The 12,467-nt window shown below is 47.4% G+C and overlaps 1 protein-coding gene across 1 annotated transcript in view; it reads left to right on the top strand.

The window, feature by feature from the left end:
• Nucleotides 1–140: 140 nt before the first annotated feature.
• ZNF778 (zinc finger protein 778) overlaps nt 141–12,467 on the top strand; it is a 34,850-nt gene continuing 22,523 nt past the window's right edge. Inside the window, exon 1 of the mRNA XM_063612563.1 lies at nt 141–311. The gene's annotated coding sequence lies outside the window, so the exon portion shown is untranslated. The remainder of the gene's footprint in view (nt 312–12,467) is intronic.

Raw genomic sequence — 12,467 nt, forward strand, 5'->3', positions numbered from 1 at the left:
TGCGCGCGGGGCGCAGGTGGGCGCAGGTACACGCAGGTTGCTCGGGGGCGCGCGGCGTCCGGCGGGCGTCCCGGGGGTGGTCCCCGCGTGGGGCCGGAGGCGTCTGCGCGGGCGGGGCGAAGTCGGGGACGGCAGCCGCCCGCCCTCCTGCGCGCTGGGAGCTTTCGGCTGGTTCTGCGGGAGGAGCTCCCAGGTGACCCGCGGGTTCTGAAACCGCCGCTCGGAAGCTCGGGGCCTGCGCGGCGTCTAAGCGGCGAGCGAGGGAGAACTGACGCCTTTCGCCCGGATCCTTCTCCCCTTCTGAGAACCAGGTAGGTCGCGTTTATTTTCAAGTCCGATTGTTTTCGCGGTGACGTTTGTGAGAAACATCACGGTGGATCCTGTGCGTCGCTGAGTTTTCTGACTCCCGGTTTGTCTTACTTTGCTTTGTCAATGGGCTCCGCGCTCGCGTTAACAATTCGAATTGGCGCGTTTCTGCGTTTAACAACGCTGTTCGCTTCCTCACACTTTGACTGAGGTGGAACTCACGTCACATAAACCGGGTCGCGGGGCTCAGCTCAGTGGGGCCCCCCCACAATGTTGCGGGACCAGCACCTTCCCGGGCTCCGGAACAGCTTCTACCCGAGCAGAGCCCGGCCCGTCGGCAGCCGCTCTCCGCGCCCCTCCCGGGCCCTGCAGCCCCCGCCCTGCTCCGCGGACCTGCCTGTTCTGACCTCCGTGTAGTGGAGCCCTACGTGCTGTGGCTTTTGTGTTGCGGCGTCTTTCGCTAAGAATCGCGTCTTCAAGGTTCGTCCCCTGTGGAGCGGGGATCAGGCCCAGGTTCCTTTTCAGGAGTGAATAATATTCCGTGGATGGAGCCCACACGTTTCCCTCTTCCTCTGTTGACGGACAGTGGGTTATTTCCACTTTTTGCCTTTTGTGTCCAGTGACACGATGAACATTTTCGTGCAAGTATTTGGGTGCCTGTTTCCATTTATCTTTGGTGTATAACTAGGCGTGAGTAGCTGGGCCATAGGGTGTGAACTGTTTATGAAACTGCAGAACGGTTTTCCGCAGCGGCGGCTGGATTTCATCACCAGCAATACAGGAGGGTGCCCATTCCCCCGACATCCTTGCCAACACCCACGTTCCCTTTTGTTTCAGTTATTTTATTGTGGTAAAACACAACAAAATGTATCATCTTAAGCATTTTAAGTGCAGTTCAGTGGTATCAAATACATTCACAGTATGGTGCAGCCGTCACCCCCATCCAGCTCCTTAACTCTGTTCACCTTGTAAAACAGAAACTCGATGCCCGTTAAATAATAACCCCACATAGCCCCTCCCCCTCGCCCCGGGGAGCCAGCATTCTATGTTCTGTCTGTGATTTTGACTACGCTAAGTATCTCTTAGAAGTGGAATCATACGGTATTTTTCTTTTTGTGAACGGTTTATTTCACTTGGTATAATGTCCTAAAGATTCATTTGTATCCTTCCATATGTCAGAATTTCCTTCCTTTTAAAGGCAGAATAATACTCCATTGTATGGATATGTTTGGTTTACCCATTCATCTGTTTCTGTAAACTAGGTTGCTTCCGCCTTTTGGCAATTGTGAATACTGCTGTTATGAACATGAAATATAAATATCTCCTTGACACCCTGCTTTGAATTATTTTCAGTGTATATACCTAGAAATGGAATTGCTGAATCAGAGGGTAGTTCTATTTTTAACTTTTTCAGGAATCACCATACTGTTTCTAGAGTGGCTGCACCGTTGTACATTTCCAGCAGCAAGGTACCAGTTTCTCCCATCCTCACCTACGTTGTTATTTTCTGTTTTTTTTGATAGTAGTCATCCTAATAATAGGTATGGGATGGTTTTCATTGTAGTTTTCATTTGCTTTTTCCTAATGATTAGTGATATTGAACATCTTTTCATGTTCTTATTGGTCATTTGTATATCTTCTTTGGAGAAATATGTGTCCAAGTCCTTTGCCATTTTTGAATTGGGCTGTTCCTTTTTGTTGTTGTTGTTATTGAGCATTAGCAGTTCTCTCTTTGTTCTAGACATTAATCCATTTTTATATATATGACTTCCAAATATTTTCTCCCATTCTGTGAGTAGCCCTTTTACTGTGTTGATATTGTATTTTGATGCACAAAATTTTTTCACTTTCATGAAGGTCAATCTGTTGTTTCCTTTTCTGGCATGTGCCTTGGGTGTCATATCCAGGAAATCATTGCCAGGTCTGCTGTCATGAAGCTTTTGCCCTATGTTTGCTTCTAAGAGTGTTATAAGTTAAGGTCTTACATTAAGGTTTTTGATCCGTTTTTAGGTAATTTTTGTATCTGGTGTTAGGTAAGGGTACAGCTGCATTCTTTTGCATGAAGATATTTTGTTTCCCCAGCACCATTTGTTGAAAAACCACTGTCCTTTCTTCATCGACTGGTCTCGGCAGCCTTGTCGAAAATCGTTTGACCATATTTAGGAGTGTTCATTTCTGGGCTCTTTATTCTATTCCACTGGTCTAGATGGCTGTCTTCATGCCAGTACTACACTGTTTTGATTACTGAAGGTTTTTTTTTTTTTGAGACGGAGTTTCAAAACGCTCTTGTTGCCCAGGCTGGAGTGCAATGGCGCGATCTCAGCTGACCGCAACCTCTGCCTCCCAGGTTCAATCAATTCTCCTGCCTCAACCTCCCAAGTAGCTGGGATTACAGGCGTGCACCACCACGCCCAGCTAAATTTTGTGTTTTTAATAGAGACCAGGTTTCTCCATATTGGCCAGGGTGATCTCAAACTCCCAACCTCAGGTTATCCACCCGCCTCGGCCACCCAAAGTGCTGGGATTACAGGTGTGAGCCACTGCACCCAACCCAATTACTGAAGATTTTAAGTGACTTTTTTCTTTTCTTCTTTTTTTTTTCTCTTGGAGACAGATTCTCGCTCTGTCACCCAGGCTGGAGTAGAGCAGCGTGATTCTGGCTCACTGCGACCTCTGCCTCCTGGGTTCAAGCGATTCTCCTGCCTCAGCCTCTCGAGTATCTGGGACTACAGGCACGTGCCACCAAGCCCAGTTAATTTTTTGTATTTTGGTAGAGATGAGGTTTCACTGTGTTGCCCAAGCTGGTCTCAAACTCCTGAGCTCAGATAATCCGCCTGCCTCAGCCTCCCAAAGTGCTAGGATTACAGGCATGAACCACTGTGCCTGGCCTGAAGTAAGTTTTGAAATCAGGAACTGTGAGTCCTCCAGCTTTGTCCCAAGTAGCTGGGACTACAGGTGTCCACCACCACACCCAGCTAATTTTTTTGTATTTTTAGTAGAGACGGGGTTTCACCATGTTAGGCAGGATGGTCTCAATCTCCTCACCTCGTGATCCACCCACCTTGGCCTCCCAAAGTGCTGGGATTACAGGCGTGAGCCACCACGCCCAGCCCAGCTTTATTCTTTTTAAAAATTATTTTGACTATTTGGGGTTCCACAAGGTTCCATATGAATTTTTTGTTTCTTTTTTGAGACGGAGTCTCGCCCGGTCCCCCAGGCTGGAGTGCAGTGGTGCGATCTCGGCTCACTGCAAGCTCTGCCTCCCAGGTTCACGCCATTCTCCTGCCTCAGCCTCCCGAGTAGCTGGGACTACAGGAGCCTGCCACCACACCCAGCTAATTTTCTTGTAGTTTTAATAGAGACGGGGTTTGACCATGTTAGCCAGGATGGTCTCGATCTCCTGACCTCGTGATCCGCCAGTTTTGGCCTCCCAAAGTGCTGGGATTACAGGCATGAGCCACCGCACCTGGCCCATATGAATTTTTAAATGAATTTTTCTGTAAAAACAATGTCACTGGGACTTTGATACAAATTCCCTATCGAATGTTTCGATAGAAGAATTAATAGTGTTTTGAATTAATCAAAATTGATTGCATTGAATTTGTAGATTTATATGGGCAGTGTTGACATTTTTAACAATATTAATTCTTCTAATACATGAACATGGGATGTGTTTTCATTTGTTTATGCTTTGTTTAATTTTTTGTAGATTTTTATTGCACAATTCTTTTACCTCCTTGGTTAAGTTAGTTATTAAGTATTCTTTTTTTTTTTTTTTTGAGATGGAGTCTCACTCTGTCACCCAGGCTGGAGTGCAGTGGCCACCAACTCAGCTCACAGCAACCTCCGCCTTCCAGGTTCAAGCGATTCTCCTGCCTCAGCCTCCCGAGTAGCTGGGACTACAGGCACCCGCCACCACACCTGGCTAATTTTTTGTATTTTTAGTAGAGATAGAGTTTCCCTGTGTTAGCCAGGATGGTCTCTATCTCCTGACCTCATGATCCATCCGCCTTGGCAGTATTTTATTCTTTTACTTATATTTTTTGAGATGGAGTCTTGCTCTGTCACCCAGGCTGGAGTGCAGTGGCATGATCTTGGCTCACTGCAACCTCCACCTCCCAGGTTCAAGCACTTCTCCTGCCTCAGCCTCCCAGCTAGCTGGGATTACAGGTGCCCGCCACCATACCTGGCTAATTTTTCTGTATTCTTAGTAGAGATGGGGTTTCACCATGTTGGCCAGGCTGGCTTTGAACTCCTGACCTCAAGTGACCCGCATACCTCAGCCTTCCAAAGTGCTGGGATTACAGGCGTGAGCCATCACACCTGGCCAAGATGCTATTGTAAGTAGAATTATTTTCGTAAATGCATTTTTAGATTGTTAATTGATAGTATATAGAAATGCACTGGTTTTGTATTTTGACATTGTATCCTGCTACTTTGCTGAATTCATTTATTAGTTCGAACACATTTTGTCTGTGTGTGTAATTTTCAAAGATTTCCTGTATATAAGATCATATCCTCTGCAAACAGATAATTTTACTTCTTGCTTTCCAATTTGGGTGGCTTTTATTTATTTCCTTCCTGAATTGCTCTGTCCAGAACTTCCAGTACTATGTTGAATCCAAGTGGTGAAAGCCAGCAACCTTGCCTCATTTCTCATTTCTCATCTTAAAGGAAAACTTCATTCTTTCACCATTCTATAAGACAGTCGCTTTGGGTTTTTCATGTATAACTTTTTATTATTTATTTATTTATTTATTTATTTTTGAAACGGAGTCTTGCTCTGTCGCCCAGGCTGGAATGCAGTGGCGCAATCTTGGCTCACTGTAATCTCAGCCTGCCAGATTCAAACGATTCTTCTGCCTCAGCCACCCGAGTAGCTGGGACTACAGGCGCCCACCACCATGCCCAGCTAATCTTTTTTTTTTTTCTTTTTTTGAGACGGAGTCTCACTCTTTCACTCAGGCTGGAGTGCAGTGGTGCAATCTCGGCTCACTGCAAGCTCCGCTTCCTGGGTTCATGCCATTCTCCTGCCTCAGCCTCCCAAGTAGCTGGGACTACAGGCTCCCGCCACCGCACCTGGCTAATTTTTTGTGTTTTTAGTAGACACGGTTTCACCGTGGTAGCCAGGATGGTCTCGATCTCCTGACCTCGTGATCCGCCAGTTTTGGCCTCCCAAAGTGCTGGGATTACAGGCATGAGCCACCGCACCTGGCCCATATGAATTTTTAAATGAATTTTCTGTAAAAACAATGTCACTGGGACTTTGATACAAATTCCCTATCAAATGTTTTGATAGAAGAATTAATACTGTTTTGAATTAATCAAAATTGATTGCATTGAATTTGTAGATTTATATGGGCAGTGTTGACATTTTTAACAGTATTAATTCTTCTAATCCATGAACATGGGATGTGTTTTCATTTGTTTATGCTTTGTTTAATTTTTTGTAGATTTTTATTGCACAATTCTTTTACCTCCTTGGTTAAGTTAATTATTAAGTATTCTTTTTTTTTTTTTTTGAGATGGAGTCTCACTCTGTCACCCAGGCTGGAGTGCAGTGGCCACCAACTCAGCTCACAGCAACCTCCGCCTTCCAGGTTCAAGCGATTCTCCTGCCTCAGCCTCCCGAGTAGCTGGGACTACAGGCACCCGCCACCACACCTGGCTAATTTTTTGTATTTTTAGTAGAGATAGAGTTTCCCTGTGTTAGCCAGGATGGTCTCTATCTCCTGACCTCATGATCCATCCGCCTTGGCAGTATTTTATTCTTTTACTTATATTTTTTGAGATGGAGTCTTGCTCTGTCACCCAGGCTGGAGTGCAGTGGCATGATCTTGGCTCACTGCAACCTCCACCTCCCGGGTTCAAGCACTTCTCCTGCCTCAGCCTCCCAGCTAGCTGAGATTACAGATGCCCGCCACCATACCTGGCTAATTTTTCTGTATTCTTAGTAGAGATGGGGTTTCACCATGTTGGCCAGGCTGGTTTTGAACTCCTGAGCTCAAGTGACCCGCCCACCTCAGCCTTCCAAAGTGCTGGGATTACAGGCATGAGCCATCACACCTGGCCAAGATGCTATTGTAAGTAGAATTATTTTCGTAAACGCTTTTTTAGATTGTTAATTGATAGTACATAGAAATGCACTGGTTTTGTATTTTGACATTGTATCCTGCTACTTTGCTGAATTCATTTATTAGTTCGAACACATTTTGTCTGTGTGTGTAATTTTCAAAGATTTCCTGTATATAAGATCATATCCTCTGCAAACAGATAATTTTACTTCTTGCTTTCCAATTTGGGTGGCTTTTATTTATTTTCTTCCTGAATTGCTCTGGCCAGAACTTCCAGTACTATGTTGAATCCAAGTGGTGAAAGCCAGCAACCTTGCCTCATTTCTCATCTTAAAGGAAAAGTTCATTCTTTCACCATTCTATAAGACAGTCGCTTTGAGTTTTTCATATATAACTTTTTATATTTATTTATTTATTTATTTATTTATTTTTGAAATGGAGTCTTGCTCTGTCGCCCAGGCTGGAATGCAGTGGCGCAATCTTGGCTCACTGCAATCTCAGCCTGCCAGGTTCAAACGATTCTTCTGCCTCAGCTGCCCGAGTAGCTGGGACTACAGGCGCCCACCACCATGCCCAGCTAATCTTTTTTGAGGTAGAGTCTCGCTCTTTCACTCAGGCTGGAGTGCAGTGGCGCGATCTCAGCTCACTGCAAGCTCCGCTTCCCGGGTTCACGCCACTCTCCTGCCTCAGCCTCCCAAGTAGCTGGGACTACAGTCGCCCGCCACCACACCCGGCTAATTTTTTGTATTTTTAGTAGAGACAGGGTTTCACCGTGTTAGCCAGGATGGTCATGGTCTCAATCTCCTGACCTCGTGATCCTCCCGCCTCAGCCTCCCAAAGTGCTGGGATTACAGGCGTGAGCCACCGCGCCCGGCCATGCCTAGCTAATCTTTTGTATTTTTAGTAGAGACGGGGTTTCACCTTGTTAGCCAGGATGGTCTCAATCTCCTGACCTCATGATCTGCCCGCCTCGGCCTCCCAAAGTGCTGGGATTACAGGCGTGAGCCACCACTTCCGGCATGTTTTGTTGGTTTTTATGTTAATGTTCATAAGGGGTATTAGTCTCTAGTTTTCTTATGATACCTCTGACAGGCTTTGGTGTCAGAGTAATGCAAGCTTCATAGAAAGAGTTAAGAAGTATTTCCTCCTCTTAAGTGTTTTGGAAATGTTTAAGAATTTTTAACATTAAATAATCTTTAAACGTGGTAGAATTCACTAGTGAAGCCATCAGATCTAGAGCTTTTCTTTTCTTTTCTTTTTTTTTTTTTTTTTTGAGATGCAGCCTCACTCTGTGGCCCAGGCTGGAGTGCAGTGGCATGATCTTGGCTCACTACAACCTCTGCCTCCCAGGTTCAAGCAGTTCTCCTGCCTCAGCTTCCCAAGTAGCTGGTCCTATAGACATGTGCCACCATGCCCAGCTAATTTTTTTGTATTTTTAGTAGAGACGCTGTTTCACCATGTTGGCCAGGCTGGGTTCGAACTCCTGACCTCAGGTGATCCGCCTGTCTCGGCCTCCCGTAGTGCTGGGATCACAGATGTGAGCACGGCACCGGCCAGGGCTTTTCTTTATCAGAATTTTGACTAGTGATTCTGTCTCCATACTACTTATAGGTCCACTCAGATTTCCAACTTCTTCCTGATTTAGTCTCGGTATGTTTAGTGTGTCTGGGAATGTGTTCATTTCATCTGGGTTATACAGTTGGTGTATGTCTTTTTTCATAACGTTCTCTTACAATCTTTTTATTTCTGTAGAATCAGTGCTAATGTCCCCACTTGGATTTCTGCTGTTGGTAACTTGAGTGTTCTCTTTTTTCTTAGTCCATCTAGTTTGCCAATTTTGTTGATCTTTTCAAAAAATTAACTTTGGTTTCATCCTGTATTTTTCATTTCCGTTATTTTTGTTCTAATCTTTATTATTTTCTTATTTGTACCAGCTTTGGGTTTAGGGTGTTCCTTTCTGGTTCTTTAAGTTGATTTATTTCTGTTTTTGTTCCTTTGTTTTGTCTTGAGATGGAGTCTCGTTCTGTCACCCAGGCTGGAGTGCAGTGGTGCGATCTCGGCTTACTGTAACCTCCGCCTCCTGGGTTCAAGTGATTCTCCTGCCTCAGCCTCCCAAGTAGCTGGGATTACAGTTGCACTCCACTACGCCCAGCTAATTTTCATATTTTTAGTAGAGACGGGGTTTCACCATCTTGACCAGGCTGGTCTTGAACTCCTGACCTCGTGATCTGCCCACCTCAGCCTCCTGAAGTGCTGAGATTACAGGTTTGAGCCACTGCACCCGGGCAGGCAAATCTCTTCAACCTTGGAGGTGGAGGCTGCAGTGAGCCAAGATCACGCCAGTGCACTCCAGCCTGGGCAACAGTGTGAGACTTGGTCTCAAAAAATAAAAAAAGAAATAACCTCTTTATTTTATTTTATTTGTTTATTTTATTTTGAAACAGAGTCTCGCTCTGTTGCCCAGGCTGGAGTGCAGTGGCACTATCTCAGCTCACTGCAAGCTCAGCCTCCCGGGTTCACACCATTCTCCTGCCTCAGCCTCCCGAGTAGCTAGGACTACAGGCGCCCGCCACCACGCCTGGCTAATTTTTTTGTATCTGTAGTAGAGATGGGGTTTCACTGTGTTAGCCAGGATGCTCTTGATCTCCTGACTTCGTGATCCACCCTCCTGGGCCTCCCAAAGCGCTGGGATTACAGGCGTGAGCCACCGCCCCTGGCCAATAACCTCTTTAATTTGTGTGTAGTTAAACGTGGGTAAATACAGCTGCCAGCAGTCTCCACGCGGCTGCTTTCAGTGCTCTGCCTGTTGGTTGGACTTGCTCTGCAAGGAGCAGCCACTCTGTGCATGGCTGCTTAGTAAAGCTGCCTCTTCCACCGCTGGCTCCCCCTCGCATACTTTCCAGAGTGAAGTCAAGGACCCTCCTCGGCCAAGCTGCAATTTCGGGGCTCACCTGCCCTACATCACCTTGGCAGCCACAAAGGGATGAAGAGAAGATGGTGAGAGGCAGAGAGGCGGTGATTGGCAGGGCAGCAAATGACGCAAGGTGGCGGGTCAGTGAGAGACAGTGACCAGTGCCATGGCCATCAAAGCTGCAAACATCGCAGCTGGGACAAACTAAACAAATGAACTAAAGAAATAAGACTACACACCCAAAGAAGATCAAGTACCACGGCCACATGCCACGGAAATGACCAAAAGTGACCTTACATGGTTCTAGAAACTCCAGAAACTCTAGAAAGTTCTAAAAAGGCCCTATATTTGCATATAATTAAAAGTGGGTATAAACACAGCTGCTGGCCGGGTGCGGTGGCTCACACCTGTAATCCTAGCACTTTGGGAGGCTGAGGCGTGTGGGTCACTTGAGGTCAGGAGTTTGAGACCAGCTCAAGCAACATGGCAAAACCCCATTTCTACTATAAATACGAAAATTAGCCAGGCGCGGTGGCGGACACTTGTAATCCCAGCTGCTCAGGAGGCTGACACAGGGGAATCACTTGAACCCAGGAGGCAGAGGTTACAGTGAGCCAAGATCGTACCACTGCACTCCAGCCTGGGCGACAGAGCGACACTGTCTCAAAAAAATAAATAAATACAGCAGTCAATAGCCCATCTACAGTTACTCTGCATGCATTGCCTGTGGGGTAGCCCTGCTTTGCAAGGAGCAGCCACTTTGCATACATGGCTGCCTCCGTAACCCTGCCTTCTCCTGCACCAGGCTCACCCTTACATTCTTTCCTGGGTGAAGCTAAGAACCCTCCTGGGCCAAGCGCGAATTTGGGGCTCACCTGCCCTGCATCATCTTGGCAGAGCTTCCAAATCTGGTATTTTCCCAGTTCTTGCTGCTGTTTACTTCTTAGTCTTCAGTAACGTTTTCCACACGTTCTGTCCTGGTTTGGTGTTGTATTCAGCAGGAGAGATGAGTGAAGTGTAGTCGCTTGCTCTCACCTGGAATGCATACCGAGGCCCTTCACTGTGGTTGTGACACACAAGCTGCAGTTTGGGGCCAGGCTGCCATCTGTCACTCTGTTATGCTAAGTATCAGCAGAGCCTCCAAGGACTCCCTCCACCCTGTCTTGAGAGCCCTCAGCTAAACTGGGTTCCAGTGCCAGGCAGCTGGCAGCCCTGCGCTCATGGGAAACAAAGGGGCTGGACATGGCATTTGCCATGCACCTGTGACGGGACGCAGCTTTTACACGGTGGAAGCCTGAATGCCTGGGCTGGACATGGCGTTTGCCATGCAGCTGTGACGGGACGCAGCTTTTGCACAGTGGAAGGCCCAATGCCTCATTGTCCAACCTGCAATCTGGGGTCCATCCCATGGGGAATTTGCTCATGCTGACAGATGCCCCGTGGCTCTTGTCTGACCTGTGTCCAGCTTGTGCCTGCCTGACCATGGCACTGGCGCTGGGAGCCTGCCCTTGTATCCCCCCTGCTGCCCCAGGTCTCCAGGAAAACGCAGCCTGGGCACCCGCTGGCCCTTCTGGTGGAAGGCGCAAATTCAGCCGCTGCAATAGGAAACACGTTCAAAGATTTATTACCTACAGACCCTGGGCAGAGTGGGGTCCAGGAGTGGAAAGGTTAGTCCTCTGTCCCTAGGTCCCATGAAGGAAGAGTGGGGCAGAGAGAGCAGGAGGGGAGGGGAGCAGGGTGAGGGAGTGGGAGCCAGAGCATGCTAACGACCACCACGCCGTGAAGTCCCCACTTAATGCCGTCCGGGGGTGTTGGAATTGTGACTTTACGCAAAACGGCATCCATCAGGTCCTTGAATAACATCATTTTGTTCAGTGTTGCTTTCTTATAATGCTGATAATTAAAAATTGGTTTATTTATGTCATCTCCCTTAAAGTCGCAGTTTCTGAGAACCTGTTTACACGGACACTGAGGACTTACTGTATAGAAATTGACAGGCAAATGCCTGAACGGCCCCTTTAAAGGGAGTGGGAGGCCAGTATGGTGGCTCACGCCTATAATCCCAGGCTAAGGCGTGAGGATTGCTGAAGCCGGGCGTTCGAGACCAACCTAGGCAACATCGCAAGACCTCTATCCACAATTCAGAAAAATTCTATAAGGAAGTGGTGGGAGAGTAGGGAGGGAGCCACTTCCTACGCAGGACAGAGGCCTCTACAATCTCATCTCTGCCCACAGGCGTGGGCCGCTGGGTGTGGTGTCCTCCTAATGCTCAAGCTCAATCTTTTTTTTTTTTTTTTTTGAGGCAGAGTCTCACTCTGTCGTCCAGGCTGGAATGCAGTGGCACCGTCTGGGATTACTGCAAGCTCTGCCTTCTGGGTTCACGCCATTCTCTTGGCTCAGCCTCCACGCCCACTAATTTTCTCCTAGCTCCTCCTGGCTAATTTTTTTATTATTAGTAGAGACAGTGTTTCACCATGTTAGCCAGGATGGTCTCAATCTCCTGACCTCGTGTTCCACCCGCCTCAGCCTCCCAAAGTGCTGGGATTACAGGCGTGAGCCACTGGGCATCGCCAAGGTCAGTCTTTACTGTGTTTCCTGTTACACGGTTTTGTTACTCATTCTATACCAAGTTCAGTTTGATTGTTTCTGTGCATATTACATTTTGTGTTGTCCCTCTATCCGTGTTGGGTTTTGTTGATTTTTTTTTTTTTTTTTTTTTGAGACAGGGTCTCACTCTGTCACCCAGGCTGGAGTACAGTGGTGCAATCTCAGTTCACTGCAGCCTCCGCCTCTCAGGTTCAGGGAATTCTATCTCAGCCTCCCAAGTAGCTGATATCACAGACACCCACCACCATGCCTGGCTAATTTTTTTTTTTTTTTTTTTTTGGAGACGGAGTCTCGCTCTGTCGCCCAGGCTGGAGTGCAGTGGCGTGATCTCGGCTCACTGCAAGCTCCGCCTCCCAGGTTCACGCCACTCTCCTGCCTCAGCCTCCCAAGTAGCTGGGACTACAGGCGCCCACCACCACGCCCGGCTAATTTTTTGTATTTTTAGTAGAGATGGGGTTTCACCGTGTTAGCCAGGATGGTCTCGATCTCCTGACCTCGTGATCCGCCCGCCTCGGCCACCCAAAGTGCTGGGATTACAGGCGTGAGCCAATGTGCCTGGCTTTTTTGTA

This window comes from Symphalangus syndactylus, chromosome 11, assembly GCF_028878055.3.
Source record: "Symphalangus syndactylus isolate Jambi chromosome 11, NHGRI_mSymSyn1-v2.1_pri, whole genome shotgun sequence".
In the NCBI taxonomy this organism is placed as follows: Eukaryota; Metazoa; Chordata; class Mammalia; order Primates; family Hylobatidae; genus Symphalangus; species Symphalangus syndactylus.